The sequence below is a fragment of the Lethenteron reissneri genome, chromosome 52 (genome assembly GCF_015708825.2).
Source record: "Lethenteron reissneri isolate LAM-NWPU_2019-01 chromosome 52, ASM1570882v1, whole genome shotgun sequence".
NCBI classification, from domain to species: Eukaryota; Metazoa; Chordata; class Hyperoartia; order Petromyzontiformes; family Petromyzontidae; genus Lethenteron; species Lethenteron reissneri.
In genome coordinates, this window is record NC_083830.1 from 9,943,287 (window position 1) to 9,964,583 (window position 21,297).

At 49.7% G+C, this 21,297-nt stretch overlaps 1 protein-coding gene across 2 annotated transcripts in view; it reads left to right on the plus strand.

Annotated features, from left to right (window-relative positions):
* Window positions 1-21,297, plus strand: part of LOC133356001 (endonuclease/exonuclease/phosphatase family domain-containing protein 1-like) — a 35,510-nt gene that overhangs the window by 1,795 nt on the left and 12,418 nt on the right. Inside the window, exons 1-2 of one of the 2 annotated variants that reach the window (XM_061573477.1) lie at window positions 16,258-16,342; window positions 19,508-19,641. The gene's annotated coding sequence lies outside the window, so the exon portion shown is untranslated. Of the gene's footprint in view, window positions 1-16,257; window positions 16,343-19,507; window positions 19,642-21,297 lie in introns of those variants that run through there. The other variant, XM_061573476.1, reaches the window with a different exon arrangement.

The window sequence follows — 21,297 nt, forward strand, 5'->3', positions numbered from 1 at the left end:
CTGGGATAAACCAGCAAATCTTCCAGAAAAAAAAACACAAAGTGGCTTATCACGTGGAAATGTATCGCAGCAGCCACTTACTCGATTCGCGCGTGATGTTGATTCTAAACGTGGAGGGAAAAAATCCAGAGAACCCGGAGAAAAACCCACGCAACCACGGAGAGAGACACCCCAAACTCCAAATATACAGCAGCAGGCGTCAGGGTCGCGATCGGAACCCACGACCTCCTGTACACCGGGCGAGGGAGTTAACATTTCGCGACAGTGGCGCCCACACACCACACAAAATAAACATTCTGCTGGCACAGATGGGCTTGTGTGGAGCCTGCGCACAGTCCCCAGCTGAGGACAGCATGACATGACCGTGATGTTGTCCATCACGCTTGAATTTCGCCACGGTCATCTTTCACGTCGCTTTAAAGCCTCTCTCTTCTTAACTTTACGCAACGCTTCAAAACTCGTGTCGGATTATCCCTGGATACACTACCAAGCTTGGGCATCTATGACCAAGACAAGAGCTTTTCTTTTTTAATTAAAATGTATACAGTACTGTATTATGTAACCAGTCACTGTCAATGATGTAATGTCGCAGTGGTCATAATAGCCGACTGCTTTCAACTATTATTAATGGGAATCTGCATTAAGCCAATTCGTATTTTATGACCGTACGTGTGTCTTCCTTATTTGGCCGTGATATTCGCGAGATGTAAGTGGGAACCATTCACATAAAATCCGCAGAAACTACAGCCAAAGGTGCATTGACTTGCTCTTTTTACAAAATCAACACTATCCTTACATACTTATTGTGGATGTCGGTGTGTTTGCACTGAGGCTCGTGTTTCCACAAATGAACTGTAGCAGAAATATGACAAGAATTATGGTTTGTTTCTAGACCTCAACTATTGCCATGTGACAGTTTTTGCAGAGAATATCTGCAATTTCTCTGATGCTTGGCTTGGCATGTGGACGATATATATTGGCAGTGGTAGTACAATACAATTGTGTAGTACTGTATAGCGGTGAATCCAATACATTGCCTCGTTGGTTCGATCATATTGCTCACAGTCGGAAGGTTGGAAGTCAGCAGTGGTCGTTATTTACTGGTCAATGCTATGGGAAGGTGGAGTTTCCACACCGTTGGCTCAGGGCTGGCAAAAAAGATGATTCTTCCGTCTCGATTTGAGTTTGTGCGGGGAGATCAACAATTAAGGTGCGGACTAACCAATTCTATTTTATGTACGTCGCCAACCGTACACTCATAAGAATTTACAGCCCTTTGTCAGTCCACTGCTGCAGGATGGCCTCCACCTGTTGTCGGTGATAGTTGATCAAACTTCAAACTAGTTCGTGTCTATTTGTGAGGGTGGGACAGCGCCGATGTTGGAGCGTAGTAAAGTACGACGGTGTACAGCATTCTGCTGCACTGCCCTCTGTGAGCCACGTGACACGGCAGCCTATCACAACCCCGGGTCTATCCGTTGTGGTTGCCCATCCAAGCCCCATCCAGGCTCCCGCCTACTTAGCTTCTGAGATCTGATGAGATTGGCCTCATTCTGGGTGATTTGGCTCCAACACAGTGAAGAGGAGTCGTAAAATGGTTTAAGCACTTCCTTATTTCACTAACGCACAGCAACACTCGTTCCAAGACTAACCTTGAACACACGTCCCACAGCCCCTTTTAACCCCTCAATCTCCCGTCCAGCGCATTGCCGCGTGTGTGATTGGTGCGTGTAGTCGTGAGAGCGGAGATGTCGTGTCTGCGTGGTGCGTGAGGGTGGCTCGCAGATCCCTTACAACAGTATCGGTGAACTTTACAGATTTCCATGTAATGGGGCCAAGTGCACAGATGGCACCGGCTGACAGGTGGCATACTTGTGGGTGCTAAAGGTCCACCTTCATAATAAAGACACTGCTTCTCTCCAGTGGGTTCTAATGACATTAATTCCGCTGATATCGTTTAGCCAGTGACCAATTCACTCGGGCTACTCCCCGAACTCGTCAGATCTCGCAAACACAGCAGGGTTGAGCCTGGATAGTGCTTGGATGAACACCACGTGTAACAGGTGTTATAGGATATGATGCATCACAGGCTACACAGTGGGCAGCAAAAATGGCAGGGCAGCAGAATAGATTATTGCACGGGACTTTTATGTCTCAAACGTAGCGCCTTCATTGACAGCATTTGCCCTGTGCGAGAGTGGCGCAATTACCGTGTGTACTCATGGTTTTTATTATTTAACAGAGGTACATTCAGCGGGCTATTGGACCACGATGAAAAGCGTGATTGATGCATGACCGTCAACCATGGCAAGGCCCTGCAGTGTGAGTGTACAGTGTTCCCCCCGAAAATCGCTGCTCTTGGCCGGTGCTCCAAGACAGAAGATTATAATTCAACAAAGAGCCTCTTGGCAGGATTCCTGCCAGAATTAATAGATATCCTGGCTTCCCTTGCACGTAAATATCAGAGCCAACCCAGCGCTTAAATCAGTACTGTTGAGCCAAAAGCCTGACTTGCTTTACACAAGCACTTTTGTTGCGTGTAAAATGCGTTTTTATCTCTAACTAGCTGTACTACCCGGCTTCGCCCGGGACTTGGATCCACCACGCCCGGCCGCCTTTGTCTCCTCAGTGGCGATGTTAATACGCCACACCAGTTACTCGTTTTGAGGCTGAGTCCCTCCCTCACCACTCTCCCTCCCTCACCACTCTCCCTCCCTCACCACTCTCCCTCCCTCACCACTCTCCCTCCCTCACCACTCTCCCTCCCTCACCACTCTCCCTCCCTCACCACTCTCCCTCCCTCACCACTCTCCCTCTCTCACCACTCTCCCTCCCTCACCACTCTCCCTCCCTCACCACTCTCTAGAGGACGTGAAACTTTGTTGAATTTACATCAGAGTCGCGTGTTGGGTGTCGAGGCCTAGCACCGTGCAGAGCCTCCGGCCTCACCTAAATTGGACACCCGGCTGAGGCTGGGTACGGGTGCCGTTCCCCCCCCCCCCCCGCGCTACAATAATACTGTCTAATCGCTATAATTTTATAATCTACCGACCCTATAATAGTAATTGCACACATTGTGGTGGGGGGGGGAGTGAAGAGGACGTGAAACTTTGATGAATTTACCTCAGAGTCGCGTGTTAATGCGTGCGCCTATTTTTAACGGGAATTAAAAATGGCGTCCACCCCGCGGCGAAGGCGTCTCTACCCATTGCCAGGGGCAACCGCCGTCCAATGAAACTGCATATGGTCCGGCGACACACAGACACACACACAGACAGACAGATTCGCGATTTTATATATATAGATTATTTTAGCAAGTACAGTGTGAAGAGAAGGAGCTGCCATGTGGCATAACGGTTAAGACGCTGGACTTGCAGTCCAGAGGTCACCAGTTTGATTTCCTCTTCCGGCTCGGCAGTTGAAACAATGGTACGAGTTTATTTAATCCCCCCACCACCCCTTCTGCCTCTTGTCCAGCCAGCAGTATAAATGGCTATACCGCAGTTCGTAGAAGAGTAGGCCAAATACCTTCTAGAGGCCCTTCTGTCAGCAGTGGCTAGAGCAAGCAGTTGCGGTGCTGCACCTTTACCTTTAGTGTGCTGCCTGCTGAGTTGTTTACTTATTAATGCAGTCTTCACCAGGAGTGATAGTGGTGCACGCTTGTAATACATCTGTGGAGGTGGTGGATCACACAGAGATGGAGCGTGCGTGAGACATCCACGTGCATGCCCACAAGGTGCCTGTAAGTACGTAGAATACCTTTCTGTAACCTGTCTGCACTTTTGGCGTGCCATGTTATCGAGCTGAATACCGTGCGTCGGTTTTGTCCAGGCACAACTCAGTTTTTTTATCTCATACGTGCAAGCGGTAATACTCGAATCGAATTTGGCTAAACAAACATCTCCAGTAGAACCCTGCCGTGCAAAGTGTTGACTCGTGCTGTGTTTCCATAACCACATGGGGAACGTGGGAACGCCACGGGGATGACACGAAGGCGTTCCAGCGGAGTAGAGCCAGGTCTCCACGCTCCGTGAGCCCTGCAGCTCGTAACGTTGGCGCAAAATGATAGCAGTAATGTTTTGCCAAACCCGAGTGTACATTAATTGTTGTTAAAGATAAAAATAAAATTATTTGATGAAGAAAAATGTCGGAGTGGTCATGGAAGCTTGGCATCAGCGAAACCTTTTCTGGATAACAACAGATTACTTCTTGTAGAATTGTATCTGTTACAGTCCTATCAGGGTGTTCGGTATTGTGATCAGAGACTTGAATGTGGAAGGTTGTGGTTTTAAATCCTGGTCAGGCCGATAGCAATCATGACTACTTTGGTAGAGTTAGCGATGGTCGTCCTATGGATGGACTGGCACTTGCCATGGAAATGAGGAATATTCGCCAGTGTCCTTGGCTGACAGTGGAGATGAGCGTCACTCGTTTGAGCAGCGAGACGCTTTGACTTGATAATGAACGACACTGTTTGCTTTCATTAAAATCGCATGAATTAGTCATTCCCATTGCTTGGATACAGGCCAGTAGATGTTTGCATGTAGTGCATGCATCCGATTTGTTAGTGGTATCTATAATTAAAAGTGACATTTACCAATGCTCATCTAATCTCATAAGGCAGCAAGATTACACATACACACTAAAATGTCAATGTTATCATTAAGAGTAAATATCAAACAACCTCATGACTGGTTTGCCAGGGGAGGCCTTCACCCAGAGGTTTATTGACGATGGGCTGCGGTGCATGTAGAATCTTAACCATGATAAGCATGATAAATCTTAAACATGTAAAATCTTAACCATGATAAGCACGATAAATCTTAAAAGTGTAAAATCTTAACCTTGATAACGCTATAGCAATGGTGTGGTGGTTGGTAGGGGTGCAACGACACGTCGATTATTATAAATGATCATATTAACGACATGTGTCTAATAGCGAACATAAACATCACTGGTTCTTGATTCGTGCGCTACAGTCGCTGCACGTGCAAGTGGAAAGACCCAGTGCACATGGAAAGACCCAGTGCACATGAAAAACTAAACTATAAACTACTATAAACAGCACTCTTTGGTTCTTTCGGTAAAGTCACGTAGAAATAAATAAATAAAATAATAGAATACGACGTTTCGATTGCAACACAAGCAAGCGTCATCAGGTAGAACTAAATTTGAGAGAGAGACAAAACACAGACACAGAGACACACAGACAGACACACAAGCAGAGAGAGACAACACAGACACACAGAGAGAGACACACAACATAGACACACCATAGAGACACACAACATAGACAAGACAGACACAAGCAGAGAGAGACAACACAGAGACAGAGAGAGAGAGAGAGAGACACACAAAATATACACACAGAGACCCAATGCCTCTGTGTCGTGACTTTACCGAAAGAACCAAAGAGCTAATTCCTGCAGTCACGAAAGCTTCAAATCAAGTTTTTACTATAAACAGTTTTCTTTATTTTACTTGGTAAGGCCCACTGAGCTATATAGCTCTTTTTCGGAAGCGACCTTTCCACAAATGATCACGAAGTGGCTTATCACGTGGGAATTTATAGCAGCCAGAACTCAACGCGTGTTTCTAAATGTGGGGGGAAAAACCGGAGGACCCGGACAAAAATCCACGCAACCACGGGGAGGGAGAGACATGCATATTCCAAACAAACAGGCATCGGTTCGGGATTGAATCCACAACCTCCTGCATATCAGGTGAGGGAGTTAACACCTCACCACCACGGCGCCCATTAGTCCAGCATGGAACGCTGGAGTAACGTTGGGCCAACGTTGGTCCAGCGTTGCCCCGACGTTGCCCTGACGTTGGCATGTTTTTTTGGGGAAGTACAAGCGTGGTGTCGTTGGTATCCTTGATTCTCCTGTACAATTGGTCAGAAGCTGCGGGAGAAGATCCTTGGGGATTGGGTCCACGGGCAGCCTGAGGGAATCGAGCAGAAGCACGCAAGCGGCCTACGCAGTGGCGGTGGTAGCAGCGCGTCGGTGACCCCGTGACCTCGCGTGTTGACCTTGGCCTTGAATAATGCATAATGAATGGAGGCTTTCTGCTGCTCGTGGGTGCTCGTGAGGCGACGTAAGTTGAGTGTTTGCCACCGTAAACACGTCGATGTCCCTGAGCTCGCAGCTCACGTTTGGCTAATTTCAGTTGTTAGGGGGCATCCGGTAAGCACAGTTCTGTGAGGTCAGCTGGGTTTGTTAAACAGAACAAATTGACTCACTCGTTCCCCCCCCCCCTCCGCCCCCACTGAAGACCGAGGGAGTAAAACATAAAATTCAATAAACCCCGGAGACTCCGAGGTTTGTTTATTTTGGTCGTTATTTCCATGTAAGGCGAGCGAATATCATCGAGGGCTTGTAACGAGCTGTTTATAGTTAAAAATGTGGACTTCTAAAAATGTTGAATGCCCTAGCATGACCTTGGAAAGATCTTATGCTCGCTGTACTATTATCAAACTAGATTCGAAGCTTTCGTGACTGCAGGAGTTACTCTTGGGTTCTTTCGGTAAAGTCACGTAGAAAATCAAATCAAATAATAATAGAAAACGACGTTTCGATTGCAACACAAGCAGCCATCATCAGGTAAGAATGAATGAGAGTAAACTTAGAAACAACAACAGCTGAGCGTGGTCAGCCAGGTGGGGTGTTGGCTGTTGTGTTGGCCGGCTCTCTGTGTTGTGTTGCATTGTGTTTCCAAGTTTACTCTCATTCATTCTTACCTGATGATGGTTGCTTGTGTTGCAATCGAAACTTTGTATTCTGTTACTATTTGATTTTCTTTTCTACGTGACTTTACCGAAAGAGCCAAAGTGTACTATTTTCCTTTTGTTTTGAACTCGTGAGAGGTAAAGGCGCAGCCCCGCAATTACTTGTTCGTGTCGCTGCTGGCGGAAGGGCCCATCACGAGTGTGGAGCTCCGGAGAGGTGGGAGTGCCTGAACAAACAATTGAGTGGATAACAAATCTAAAATTACACCTTTAATCCTAATCGTATTAATCCATACGAAAGAAGAAGCGCCGCCGTGTGCTCCACCGCATGAGACCTGCCAGTCGACTAAACTGTAGTCTACCTGTTGTGTTCTTAATGACGACGCAGAGGCAGGTCTTCATGTAAGGGCTTGCGCCGGTTTATTAACAAGGGTTGGTGACAACCAGAGGTGGGACAAAGTCATTGTTATGCAAGTCCAAGTCGAGTCTGAAGTCATCAAATTCATGACTCGAGTCTGACTCGAGTCCAAGTCACATGACTCGAGTCCACACCTCAGAGGTGGGACAAAGTCATTGTTATGCAAGTCCAAGTCGAGTCTGAAGTCATCAAATTCATGACTCGAGTCTGACTCGAGTCCAAGTCACATGACTCGAGTCCACACCTCAGAGGTGGGACAAAGTCATTGTTATGCAAGTCCAAGTCGAGTCTGAAGTCATCAAATTCATGACTCGAGTCTGACTCGAGTCCAAGTCACATGACTCGAGTCCACATCTCAGAGGTGGGACAAAGTCATTGTTATGCAAGTCCAAGTCGAGTCTGAAGTCATCAAATTCATGACTCGAGTCTGACTCGAGTCCAAGTCACATGACTCGAGTCCACATCTCAGAGGTGGGACAAAGTCATTGTTATGCAAGTCCAAGTCGAGTCTGAAGTCATCAAATTCATGACTCGAGTCTGACTCGAGTCCAAGTCACATGACTCGAGTCCACATCTCAGAGGTGGGACAAAGTCATTGTTTGCAAGTCCAAGTCGAGTCTGAAGTCATCAAATTCATGACTCGAGTCTGACTCGAGTCCAAGTCACATGACTCGAGTCCACATCTCAGAGGTGGGACAAAGTCATTGTTATGCAAGTCCAAGTCGAGTCTGAAGTCATCAAATTCATGACTCGAGTCTGACTCGAGTCCAAGTCACATGACTCGAGTCCACATCTCAGAGGTGGGACAAAGTCATTGTTATGCAAGTCCAAGTCGAGTCTGAAGTCATCAAATTCATGACTCGAGTCTGACTCGAGTCCAAGTCACATGACTCGAGTCCACATCTCAGAGGTGGGACAAAGTCATTGTTATGCAAGTCCAAGTCGAGTCTGAAGTCATCAAATTCATGACTCGAGTCTGACTCGAGTCCAAGTCACATGACTCGAGTCCACATCTCAGAGGTGGGACAAAGTCATTGTTATGCAAGTCCAAGTCGAGTCTGAAGTCATCAAATTCATGACTCGAGTCTGACTCGAGTCCAAGTCACATGACTCGAGTCCACATCTCAGAGGTGGGACAAAGTCATTGTTATGCAAGTCCAAGTCGAGTCTGAAGTCATCAAATTCATGACTCGAGTCTGACTCGAGTCCAAGTCACATGACTCGAGTCCACATCTCAGAGGTGGGACAAAGTCATTGTTATGCAAGTCCAAGTCGAGTCTGAAGTCATCAAATTCATGACTCGAGTCTGACTCGAGTCCAAATCACATGACTCGAGTCCACACCTCAGAGGTGGGACAAAGTCATTGTTATGCAAGTCCAAGTCGAGTCTGAAGTCATCAAATTCATGACTCGAGTCTGACTCGAGTCCAAGTCACATGACTCGAGTCCACATCTCAGAGGTGGGACAAAGTCATTGTTATGCAAGTCCAAGTCGAGTCTGAAGTCATCAAATTCATGACTCGAGTCTGACTCGAGTCCAAATCACATGACTCGAGTCCACACCTCAGAGGTGGGACAAAGTCATTGTTATGCAAGTCCAAGTCGAGTCTGAAGTCATCAAATTCATGACTCGAGTCTGACTCGAGTCCAAGTCACATGACTCGAGTCCACACCTCAGAGGTGGGACAAAGTCATTGTTATGCAAGTCCAAGTCGAGTCTGAAGTCATCAAATTCATGACTCGAGTCTGACTCGAGTCCAAGTCACATGACTCGAGTCCACATCTCAGAGGTGGGACAAAGTCATTGTTATGCAAGTCCAAGTCGAGTCTGAAGTAATCAAATTCATGACTCGAGTCTGACTCGAGTCCAAGTCACATGACTCGAGTCCACACCTCTGGTGACAACTATCACTAGAGGTAGGTGCCCTACACTGGGTCCTTCACGTGGACCCTCGGCTCTGTCTGTCCCTAGCTCGGCTAGCTCTGGGGTTCTCTCTCTCTCGAGTATGATCGGGGGTTCAGCCAACACCGACCGACCGAGGGGAGCAGCACCTTCAGCGACTGCCGCCGGCTTCTCTCCAGACTCCCAGAGCTCTACCCTCTGCTGTCTCGTCAACCGCTCTCCATCCCGGACTCCCACAACGACCCCGCTTTCATCACGGGGGTCCCCCTTAAGTACCACGAGGAGACATGACGTCATCGCACCGCACAGCGCGTATGACGTTACGTCCCCATGCTACTTCTCTACACTTAAGGGGGGCCCCGTGACGAAAGCAGGGTCGTTGGGAGGGCCCGGGATAGAGAGAGCGGTTGAAGGGGGCTGAAGAGACTGCCAGGGGTAGAGCTCTGGGAGTCTGTAGGAGCCGGCTGTAGTTACGCAAGGCGAAGGGACAGCCAGTAGGCTAGCAGTGGAGAGAGCTAAGGGTCCAAGGGAAGGACCGAGTGTAGGACAGCTACCCCTGGTGTTTACTTACTTCCTTTGTTAATAAACCAGCGCAAGCCCTTACTTGAAGACCTGCCTCAGCGTCGTCATTTACCACACAACACATGTATTATACTGGTAGGAACCTCCTGGTTACACCAGCCCACAGGGGATTATTGTGTCCGTCCGTCGTGCAGAGAGGGGCTGGGTGGAGAGGGAGCGGCTGGGTGGGGAGGGAGGGGCTGGGTGGGGAGGGGAGGGTGGGGAGGGGCTGGGTGGGGTGGGTGGGGCTTGGTGGGGAGGGGCTGGGTGGGGAGGGGCTGGGAGGGGAGGGGCTGGGTGGGGGGGGGGTGGGGGGCTGGGTGGGGAGGGGCTGGGTGGGGAGGGGCTGAGTGGGGAGGAGCTTGGTGGGGCGGGGCTAGGTGGGGCGGGGCTGGGTGGGGAGGATGGGGAGGGGCTGCGTGGGGAGGGTGGGGCTGGGTGTGGAGGAGCTGGTCACCCCGTGGTGCCCTTATAAAACTCAACGTTTGACCTACTCACGCCGGCTTGTGCCCGCCCTCACAGTCGGGCATATTTGCAGAATACACCACGCCGCCGTTGACCCTGGCCATTGACCGAGCAACGCAACGTTCCTACCAGCTCCCTCCGCAGGAATGTGTTTTTTTTATTGGGATCCTGACGCTGGCACAGTCAATGGCTTTACTCGTATCGAATGATGTCAGGGGATCTTTAACGTCAACCGTGAAGCGGACGGCACGTTGTATTTTTTATGGTTATTATTACTGCCGCACTGGAAACCAGGAGCGCCGCACTAACCCCACGTCGGAGGCATTGCCCTCATCAGCAGTCTGTTCCTTGCAGTCAGTTAAGCGGCCACTCAACTGCATCGTTTGCTCTTTCGCCCTGGTTTGGAAACCGTAATACAGCTTTGGTGTTTTTGAGTATTGATTCCAACCCGTGCCAAGAACGGGCCGCGCTTGCAGCTCCTCCGCTTCATGATGCCCGATTGAGTTCAGAAGCGAGAGGCCTGGCCTGGGGATATAAATCATGCAGCTGCTCGGTAGCTTCAACATTTAATGAAGTTGGCTTGCGTTGTTTTTTTTAACGCCTCCTCGACCTTGACAAACATCGCGTGCAGGGCACGCGCGTTATGCTCGTTGAGTCGAGTTAATTGGCATGCGCGCACGGTTCACCGGCGTTACTCATTAACGCATTCGCAGTGGGAACTCTTGCGGGCGGTACTCGTTTGCCTGTTTACTCGTTTGTCTATTTACTCGAAGGTTGCCTGCACCAGTGCTGCACCTTTGAAGCAGGCTTTAAAGCGTTTGGGCATTGACATTGAACGCTGTAAATGTGCTCTTTAGTCTGACTCCTTGAGCCTCGGGCCTTGCCATTTAACCCTAACAGTCCTAGAGGGGCCTTAGTCTGGCCCCCTGAACATTGCATTTAATCACGGAACCCTCAGAATCTGAAAGATACCTTAGACTCTCTGAGCCGTGGGCATTTACGCTGAACCTAAATATTATTTAAGTTGTCTTAGGCATTATACCTGAATCCTAAGAATACTAAAGGTGTCGTAGCCACACTAAGCCTTGATAGTGAACACTAAACCCTAAAGATGACAAATTTGTCATAACGTCTCCGAGTCTGACACTCACAATGAACCCTGCACGTGTCTAATGGTGCCTTAGTTTGACCGTCAACGTCAGACATGAACACCGAACTCGATGTACATTCCAGTGTCTTGTGGCTTTCTGAGCATTGGGCCTGACCATTGAATCCTCGGAATCCTTAGCAGGTGAATCATTAGCGTGAATTCAAGTAGAATCCGGAGCTCCGCCATGGCATTTCCAACGCCTTTGCGGGCCACCAGCGGTCGCTTTGTGGACCACTGCCCCAGACTGCAACGCAAGCCAATGCGCAATGGATGGGCGTGCTGAAGTGAAATGCAGGCGAAACGTTTGAGCCCTTGTCGGGTTCGGTGGCTCCGTTCAGGCTGTCAGAGAGAGAGACACGCTTGCGTGTGTTGCCAATGCATCGGATTCACTTTTGGCGCCCCCCCTGCACCCCCCTCAGTAATTTCTACAGGGCATTCATTTATCGCTAGAGTAGAGGTGGTGGCCATGATTAACAGCAGTAGATTGACAGGGAATAAAATTATTTTATTATTATTTGTTTGCTTGAGTATGGAATCTGATCCGGGTGGCAGTGAGGTCTTCGGTGCGCTCAGGACAATGTGAAAGTAATACGTTCGGTCGATTGGTCAACTCAGCCCATCGTGTTCCTTGGGGGTTGATAAAAACTAGTAGCGCTTTGTGAATAGACAGCTGTGGTTAGTATCTGGATGGACTGGCCCCTGTCATGGAAATATGGAATTTCCACTCACGGGTTCCACCGTTGAAGGACGGAGGCACGTTTATTGATAATTTTGACTGGACTTTGGGTTTCGATTTAAAGCTTTCGTGACTGCAAGGATTCATCTTCTTGGTCTGTCGGGGAGACAGCGTCTGAGGACGGCTGCTTGCGTTGTGGCCGAAACGTCGTGAGAATTATTTTATTATGTTTTATTTTTATTATTTTATTATTTCTCTTCTACTTGACTTTACCGAAAGAACCAAGAAGATAGACCCTGGGTTTAAACGGCCTCTCCTATTGTAACTATGTGACCCGCCCCTACTGGACATCATTGTAAAAAGAGCTTCACAATCCCGGAGTTCTCCGGGATTAATGAAGATTCTGATTCTGAAATGTGTGCCCCTGTGAATCCTGCACGGATTCCTTAAAGAGCCCTGGCTGTGTGTTGAGGACAGCTGGTGGATTTTTTTGTGGGGGTCGGCAGGCGTTTCAAGGGTGGGTGGGTGTCCTGAGAAAATATTTGACTGTAAAATAAAAAAATGCGATGATGATGATAAAAAATAATAATGAATAAACCGATAGCGTTTCTCTTCAGCGGTGTTTATTCCACATAGAGGCGGTTGCCCGTAGCGACGCTGCAAATGGAATCATTTACGTGGCGAGAAAGGACGCGCGCGTGTGTGCGCGCGTGTGTTTGCGCACACGCGGGCGGGGGCGCAAGCCAGGATTTCCACCAGATCTGGGTCAGTAAAAGAGTAAGCGGCCGCACTGGGAATGTGGAATTTCCACTTGTTTGGCTCGGGGTTGCCAACGAAGATGAATGCCGTGACGTCTCAACGGCGTGAGCGTGGAGACATTCTGGCATGCCGCGGATCCGACTCTGGCACATCGAGGGGGATTATTGTCGCGGTGTGTAAATTGTGCCGTGCCCCACCCGGCTCGTCATGGCGGCCTTTACGTTCTTGGGACCGGCGCAAGAAGAGCGTGCCGGGATTTTGGCGCGTTGCCCCGTAGACCAGTCGGCCCAAGTCGTCGTCACCGTCGACTTGGAACGGTGACTGAGCATCGGCCCAGGTCGGTGGAAGTTTACCGGGCCGGATGTTAAACGACGCCGACCGACGATGCAAACGCAACAGTTTCATTGTTTTGTAGATGCGGTAGACGCCTAGGTTGCGTATCCTGCGGTGTCCCGCTCTCGTCAAAGCTTCCGCTTGTGAGGAAAGCAGGGTTGTCATCGGGTTCATGGAGCTACGTGATGAGCAGAAGAGGGCATTAAGGGTTCACCCCAGGCTTTACACGTACCTATCTATGTATGTTGAACTTCTTTCGCTGTGGGGGGAAGGACAACAAACTAAACACAAAAAGCAGTTCTTAAAGAATACATTTTCAAATTAGATTTAAAAGTGCATACCTCCGGTGGCTTCTTAACATTGGAAGGAAGAGCATTCCAGACGGCCGCAGAAGCGCACCTGAAAGCGCACGATGCGGTGACGACTCTTTGTTCGATGGTTAGCCGAAAGCCGCTTCTGCGAGGATGAGCGGAGTTTGAAAAGGAGGCTTCACAACGGAGCCTCTCGATTTGACGCTCTTCCGCCCACAATGGAATTCTGTGCCAGGACTCTATCGACCTCTGGGCTTCCACTGTGCAGCGGTGCAACAACATCATTGTTTTATTGCCCGTCTTCAACCTGTGCTGAACAGCACGGTGAAGTATGCTCAAATAATCCCCATGGCCCACTCAGGCGTTAGGGGGGCACTCATCCAACAGTGGAGTGACAAACGGCTAAGTGTGTGAACTTTTTTCACGCCGTACGTAGCCAACCGTGATTATCGGAGGTGCTATACTGTACGTGTACGTGCACATGCACAATAGCTCCACGCCCTTATGTATCTGGTAACCCCGCTGGGAACCGTACACCCGCAGTTATTTATAGAAGCAGGGTGGTGGCGGAGTGGTAACACTCATGCGCATCACAGGCAGAAGCACCTGGGTTCGATTCCTGACTCTGGCGCTCTTCTGTGTGGAGGCTGTAGGTTATTCCCGTCTTCTGTGTGTGTTTCCTCTGGGTTCTCTAAATTAAAAGCGAAACTATTTTTTATTTTATTTTGCCAGGTAAGGCTCACTGGGCTGTGTAGCTCTTTTTCAGATGTGACAAATGATAGCTCAACGAAGTGGATTGTCACGTGGAAATTGTATCGCAGCCAAATACTCTAAACGTTTAGTTCTAAATGTGGGGGGAAAAACCGGAGGACCTGGAGAAAAATCCATGCAACCAAGGGGGAAAGAGACACAATCTCCAAATATATAGCAGGTGTTAGGGTCGGGATCGAGACCACGACCTCCTGCATACCAGGCAAGGGAGTTAACATCTTGCCAATGTGGTGCCCAAATTTCCTCCCGTAGATAAATAGATGCAATGTAATTGGTGTTGTCCACACATCCCAATGTAGCAAATGCCCTCCCGAAAAAGAGGTTCATTGTGACCTTTCCGGATGTAAACGAATAAAATTTTACCACGTTTCTGCGGACGACGATTGTTTGGTTGATGAAATAAAATAACACCCAGTTGTCTCTTGGGGCACTTCTGGGTCATAATTATGAGTGTTGCCATACGCAGGGTTTCCCAGTCTCCAGTCCTTGTGACCCACCACCAATCATACGCCTGATGATTGTTCAACGCGTCCCGAGCGATGCACTGAGAAATTCATGCGGTCTGCATTAATGGGGCCTGTTCGAATTAAGGTTGAGATCTCAGTGTGTGTGCGTGTTGCAATATGAACCCGGCGACCCGAGTTCGATTCCCGCTCACGGCCACCAACACCAGTGACGATTATCTGAACCGGTCCTGGGCCTCCCCATAGGTCGACTCGGCCCCACATGAGTACCTGGTGCGGTGTGTAAAAACATCGCCACTGGGAGACAAAGGCGGTCGCACGTGGTGTTGGCCACGTACCTCCTCGTTTACCGTCCTGGTGTTCATTGGTGCTCGCTAACAGCACTTGCCCCCACAGTCTGTTAAGGCTATACAGTGGATCCTTTGTTTTTTTTTACTCTTGTTCCGTGTGCGTGCGCATGGGATCCCTGTGCGCATGTGCTCGGTATAAATGTATGTTGAGCAACTTTTGCACCATATGTAGTCAACCGTGCTCATCGCAGACAGCGTTTATTGATTAGCGCTTCACGTGGGACGTGTGGGCGCATGCGGCATGGTTGTTATTGAAGGGCGGGGAGTTAATTGGCTAAACACAGAAAGACTAAGTAGCATGGGCTGGAGTTTGGGAAATCCTGGTCATACAAACGTCCCTCTGTTGTCCTCCGGTTCCCCCGCCCCCCCCCGCATTTAGAAAAATGCATTTAGATTATTTCGCTGCTCGAATATTTTCAAGCAATAAGCCACTTTGTTGAGCTATCATTTGTGGCCAGGTCGCTTCTGAAATAAGTGATATTAAAAAAAAAAAACTTTTTTTCAAACACGCTTTCATGAAATGTACCGTACTAGTAATGGCAGAACTCCACGACTCCAGGTTAGTGACCCCGAAGCTTGCCATAGCGTAAGGGACTGTGGTGATTTACAGCCAACGTCAGTTGAGCGTGGACAATTAGACCCAAGCCGAAACATTTAATCTATTTATTTATTTTTAATGATCGAATATAGTATTGTCATCAGTATGACATAAGTATACCAAGTTTGCAATCGATACCACATTGGGAAGTGGGTAAAAATTTAGTTACAAGATTTGAGGATAATTAAAAAAGCGTATAATAAAATAGCTATATAGCTCATTGGGCCTTACCTGGTAATATGAAAAAATGTGTTTAGTTTTGTATTTTTTCAGTGATTTGTTTACTTTTCCTATACTCTGCACTCTTATCGTGTGTTGTTGTTGTATTGTTTGTTGTTGTAACGTTCCTGACCCCGGCGCCCTCTTCCTGGACATGTGTCGAGAGAGAGCTTCATAGCCCATCGATTCCTCTCTCAGTAGAAATGAAGATTCCGACTCTGATCTGATTCTGATCGTAGAGGATGGCCACCGTTGACTCCCCCCACCCACGCGCGCGCGCTCTGTACGGACGCGGGAGTGAGGGGGGCCGCGTGCGTGGGGTGTCGGTGGTTGTCGCGGTGATGATGACGGCGGCGCGCGCCCACGTTTGGTATGTCGAGGGGGTGCCGTCGTGTACCCTGTCTGGGTTTGGCCGGGCCGAGCGCTGGCGCTGGTGGCAGCGTGCGCAGAACTAACCTCGCGCCGCCGCAATGACCCTACATGGCGCGGCCGCCGCACATTTTTTGTAGCTGCTCTCTCCGCACGTGTTTCCCATTAAAAGCCAGCGGCGTCGTTGCGTACATCCGAGCGGTCTCCTTCTTCTTGACGTACGGCCGATGTAGATGCGGCGCAACGACTACTATCTCGCGTTCAGGTTGGTCAAGGAGCAGTGGAGTGCATCACTGCGATGTCTGCCTTCGTATTTGTGGATCGGGGGGGGGGATTGCGGCGTTGCACGTTGTACTACAGTCTGTTCTGGATGACTCACAGTCGCGCACTACTGGAGTTCTTTTTCCATTTGTGCATCAGGTATCCGCGTCTACCGCCATGGTTTGTGCAGTGGATGAGATTTAGGAGGGGATCCGTGAGCTTCGTGGAAGGTCAAACCCACAAGGGGGCGGAGAACGGTGGTGTAGTGGTTCCTACCGCTGCGCTGTGTAATTTTATCAATGTAAAGTCTGGCGACCAAGGCGAAGGCATGAGAGCAGATAAAACTAAAATTGTCTTTTTATTTAGCACGTAATGTCCCACTCAGCTATGTACAGTAGCTCTTGTTCAGAAGCGACCTGGCAACAAATGATAGCTCAACGAAGGGGCTTATCACGTGGACATTTATAGCAGCTAAATACTCGTGTCGATTCTAAATGTGGAGAGAAAAACCAGAGGGCCTGGAGAATATTTCACGCGACCACAGGGAGAGAGACATGCAGACTCAAAATATACAGCATCAAGGTCGGGATCTAACCCATGACCTCCTGTATACCAGGCGAGGTAGTTAACATCTCGGCACCATCATGCCCATGGTGCTGGGACACTCTCAGGGCAGATCTTGTATCTACCATGCAGCAGTTGCGGGATCTGGCGGAGGGTACAGAGCGTTGTGGAGGTGCGGTGGTGGTGGCAAACACGGCCTTTGCACTGATGGCACCTTGATATTGATATTGAATGTAAAGTTTAAGCATATATCTCTCCATGCTTCTTTGCACAGTTTTCAAGTTTTTGTTCAGTTTGCGTCTTGTCACAGATGGTTAAACGCCGTTGTTGTTTACCAAGTCGTATTAAACATAGTGTTGTAGGTGGTTTAGCGGAAGAGCGAGTGGCTTGTAATTGTATGGTAGCGAGTTGAAATTGTGCTTGGTGTTTGACTCAGCCCACTATCATCATCATCCCTCCGGAGTTGACACAAACACTACCGCTTCGTGGGGAAAATTGCCAAGAGTGTTCTTCCAGTGGATGGACTCGCCTCCGTCACACGATCGTGGAATATCCGCAGCTGTCTCGCGGCTGTGAACGAGATGCGAGTGCTTCCTCGGCGCTCCTTCGAGCAGGAAATCATGGTGACCTCGCTCCACAAAACGGAGGCATCGCAGGCATTGGGGGTTTTTCGCCGATGATGCGGTATCGAGGAGAGCGTGATCGGCCTTAGCAAAAGGGGGCTGGAGGGGCCCCCAGAGTTGCCGAACAAACCTTTTATCTACAGTGCATAGGCAACTTTAAACCCCTCCCCACCCTCCACGAGATGGAACAGGGCAGCCTTGTGATCACCGCACGTCACTGTGAGCAGCGAAAGAATTCTCTTGCTGGGACCAGGCGGCCGCGGTGGTGAATATACTCCGAGTAAAATAAACGGCGACGTCCTTTTGCAAAAGTTGCAAGCAGCTGCGGAAAATAAACAAACACAGTTCGTCATCGCGCGTTTGCCGTGGACATATTTGGAAGCGGTGCATGCACGCAAGATGATGGATGCATAAAAACGTCTTTTTTATTTTTAAACAAAAATAACATTCCCACTCCTCCACGGGCCCACAAGGCTTTCATTGAGCAGCGCTTACCACGCTATAGGCCTCATTGTAAAAAATGTTAAACTATCATTATTATTGCGTGGATATTTTCGGTCCAATAAAGGCAACAAATTGTACCTGTACGGAGCAATGAATGGCCGCTTGCCTGCCTGCCCAACTACAGAGCAATCTGTTGGTCTGAGTTGATGTGTTCATGTGCCCTGTACAATAACAGCTGGAACGAACGGATGAGTTGCAATGGTTTTCAAAATGGTAATCAAAAGTGTTTCTCTCTGGGGGGGGGGCTTTGTCTCAGCTGGTGGCCCCAAACCAGAGGTGCAAATTACATTTTTGGCTACGATCCAAAACAGTCTTCTCTTGCCTTTCAACAAAGCGGTAGCCCTCTTGGCAACCCCTGAAAGATGATGGGCTGGCGTTGTGACATTCCACGTGGGGACATTTGCGATCATGAGCCGAGCGCTCCGAATCTCAAAAGAGCCACCCAGCCGGATTTAAAGTGCTCGGTGCCCGAGCCGACGAGAGCGCGAGTCGGCGAGAGGAGGGCCCTCATTGAATACGGCCCCCACGTGATGTCAAGGCCACGGTGTGACTTGAGCAAACCCACGCGATTACCGAGCCCTCGTCTCATTCGCTGGCATCTGTTTTTCTCATCGGTGGATGATTTGTGGGTTTTTAGAAGGTTGGTTTACGTGTACTTGTACGTGTTATTATCATGAAATGTTGCACACCGTTTGCATACGCAGTGCAGAGCTGTTGATTTCTAGAGTGCCTCCAATTTATATGTATGTATATTAAACTTCTTTCAAACCATACGTAGCCAACTGTGCTAGTTGGAGGTACGGGTGAAGGACAACTACACTAAACACAAAACGCAGTTCTAAAGAAATGCGTTTTCAATCTAGATTTAAAAGTGCGTATCTCCAGTGGCTTCCTTTATCGGAAGGAAGCGCGTTCCAGGCGGCCGCAGAAGCGCGTGATGGCCAGACATTTTAACACGTAGGCCTTAATGTTAGAATTTGGCAAAACCACATGCCAAATTAGAAAATGCCCCCTCCCCCCAAATGACTCAATTGAGACTACAACACAGCAAGCATTAGTCCGCCGACTGGCGGACTAATGCCTCGCATTTTCTCTCCTCGTGGCCGCTTGAGTTCTCACCTGGTGAAACAAAATAAACAACTCGGCTATCCCGGTATGCCGGTCTATTGCTAATGGCGTTTGACTCGCTTAAGCCTCAGGCACGGAGCCCAGAGACAGGGCTGGGGCTGTTGTCTGCTGGGAGTAGGATGGGGAGAGAGCGGTGGGAAATCCGGTCGGGGTCGAGCACAACTCTGGTGACAGTCGGTGAGAGATGGTCCCACGGGAGGACGTCTTGTGGGGCCCTGAGTGGGAACCGGGCGGGGATGTGGTCACGTGGTGAGACTGCGGTGATAGTGGTGGGAGTTGTCTTGGGTAGTCGCGCTAACACGGCCGCCGCGTGTCTGCCCATTGCCTTTCATGGCCACGCTCGTCGGCAGGGGGCTGTCCCGCCGCGCTCGCTCTCGGATGCCACCGGCGCCGGGCTCGCGGCACCAGCGCCGGGTGTCACTGACGGAGAGGAGACTGGAGTAGGGAGCGGAGCCGGTGGCGGCGCGCACCTCGCTCGCAGCAGGTACCGCTACCCCCTTCCTGCCAAACCCCCCCCACCCCCCGCCCACCCCCCCCTGCCCCCCGCCCACCCCCTTCGTCCAGCGGTTCCCATCCCCTCTGGACCCGCGGACCCAATGTCAACCCTCATATCACTTTCACGGACCTGCGCCCAACACACAATGTTCACAATTGAAACGACTCGTGAGTAACCAATGCCAGCCATCGGGCGTATTCGGTCAAAAGCCAGCCATGTTGATGACTCGTGAAAACGTTGTAAAATAGACGTGCAAACGGGTGGCGGTTGTGCAATGGGCGGCTCCGCAGAGCACTTGGAGTGCACCATTCTTCAATCCCACCCCCCACCCACCCCGTGCTGCAGCCGCCGTAGCCTTTTCCCGCCGTCTCTCTCTCTCGAGAGAGTGTCTGAAGCGTCGAGGACCGAGCGCTCCCTTCTGAGCCGTCGGCTGGAGGACGCTGGAGGACGCTGGTCTGCGCGTTGTCATTTGGCATCGTCGTGTCGGCTGGCGCCGTGTGTCGTTCGAGCGCTTAGCTCGTAGTTGGGACTGTTGCGAGGAGTTCAGAGGTGGCCGTGTGGCTCAGAGGGTGAGAGTTCTACATTGGAGCGCTGAGATGCCACAGTGGAATTTGGGTTTTATCCACCCAGATGAAAGCTTCGTTTTTCAAATCAGAATATTGGAGGAATCCGATGAGCTATGAAACTCTTTGACAGATGTCTCACTTGTTACAAGTTGGTGGTCTCAGCCTGGTCACCAATAGCTGCACAATAAACCCCATGTCGCTTCTGTTGGCTAATTCCAGCTCTGAATTATGTGGTTTTAAGGCAGTCATAAAAGACTAGACTCTTAAGCTTCAGGTATTATCACCGCATCTTAAGAATGCAAATGGTGTCAAAGTTGCTGATGCGCTTCAATATCTACGCCGGATTTTGCGAACATTTACAAACAATTCCACCCCTCTTCACAACCCAGGCAGGGCGAGCCCTCCAGTTGGGAACCGCTGCGCCGGGACTGCCTGCTCCCTCCACATTAGCCAGTGCCGTGCGTCAGCTTGCTAAAGCGAAACTGCGAATGTTCAATAACGGCGTAGAACGTTTGGAACATTTGCTATGCAAGTGGTTAAATTTAGGTGGCTGGATAGCAGATTGTCCTTATGTGCTTTGCCAACGCATTGGGGTTCACTTTTAGCCACCTACCCCCCCACCTTCCCTCGGTATTTTCTGCCGGGTGTTACTGTCGCCTAAGCTGATAAATAGATAAATTTGATACGTGCATCAAATCGTGCGTGCAAGAAACTAATCGCGTACTATTTTTCCAAATGACATGCGCACGCTATCTTGCCGTCGTAGAGGAGAAAAGACGATAAGAACACAACGGAGGAAAGGCCGCAAAAAATAATTGTGTTTTAAATCCGTTCGCACGCGCAATAATTTTCTTCATCCTGTTACGCACGTACGTGCGTGTGTGTGTTTGGTGTATGTGTGGGGAGCGGTGGTGTAGCGGTTAGCGTGCTGCACTACGAACCCGGCGACCCGAGTTCGATTGCCGCTCACGGCCAACATCGGTGACGGATATCTGAACCAGTCCTGGGCATCCCCGAGGTCGACTCAGCCTCAAAAGTGTACTTGGTGTGGTGTCTAAACATCACCACTAGGCGACAA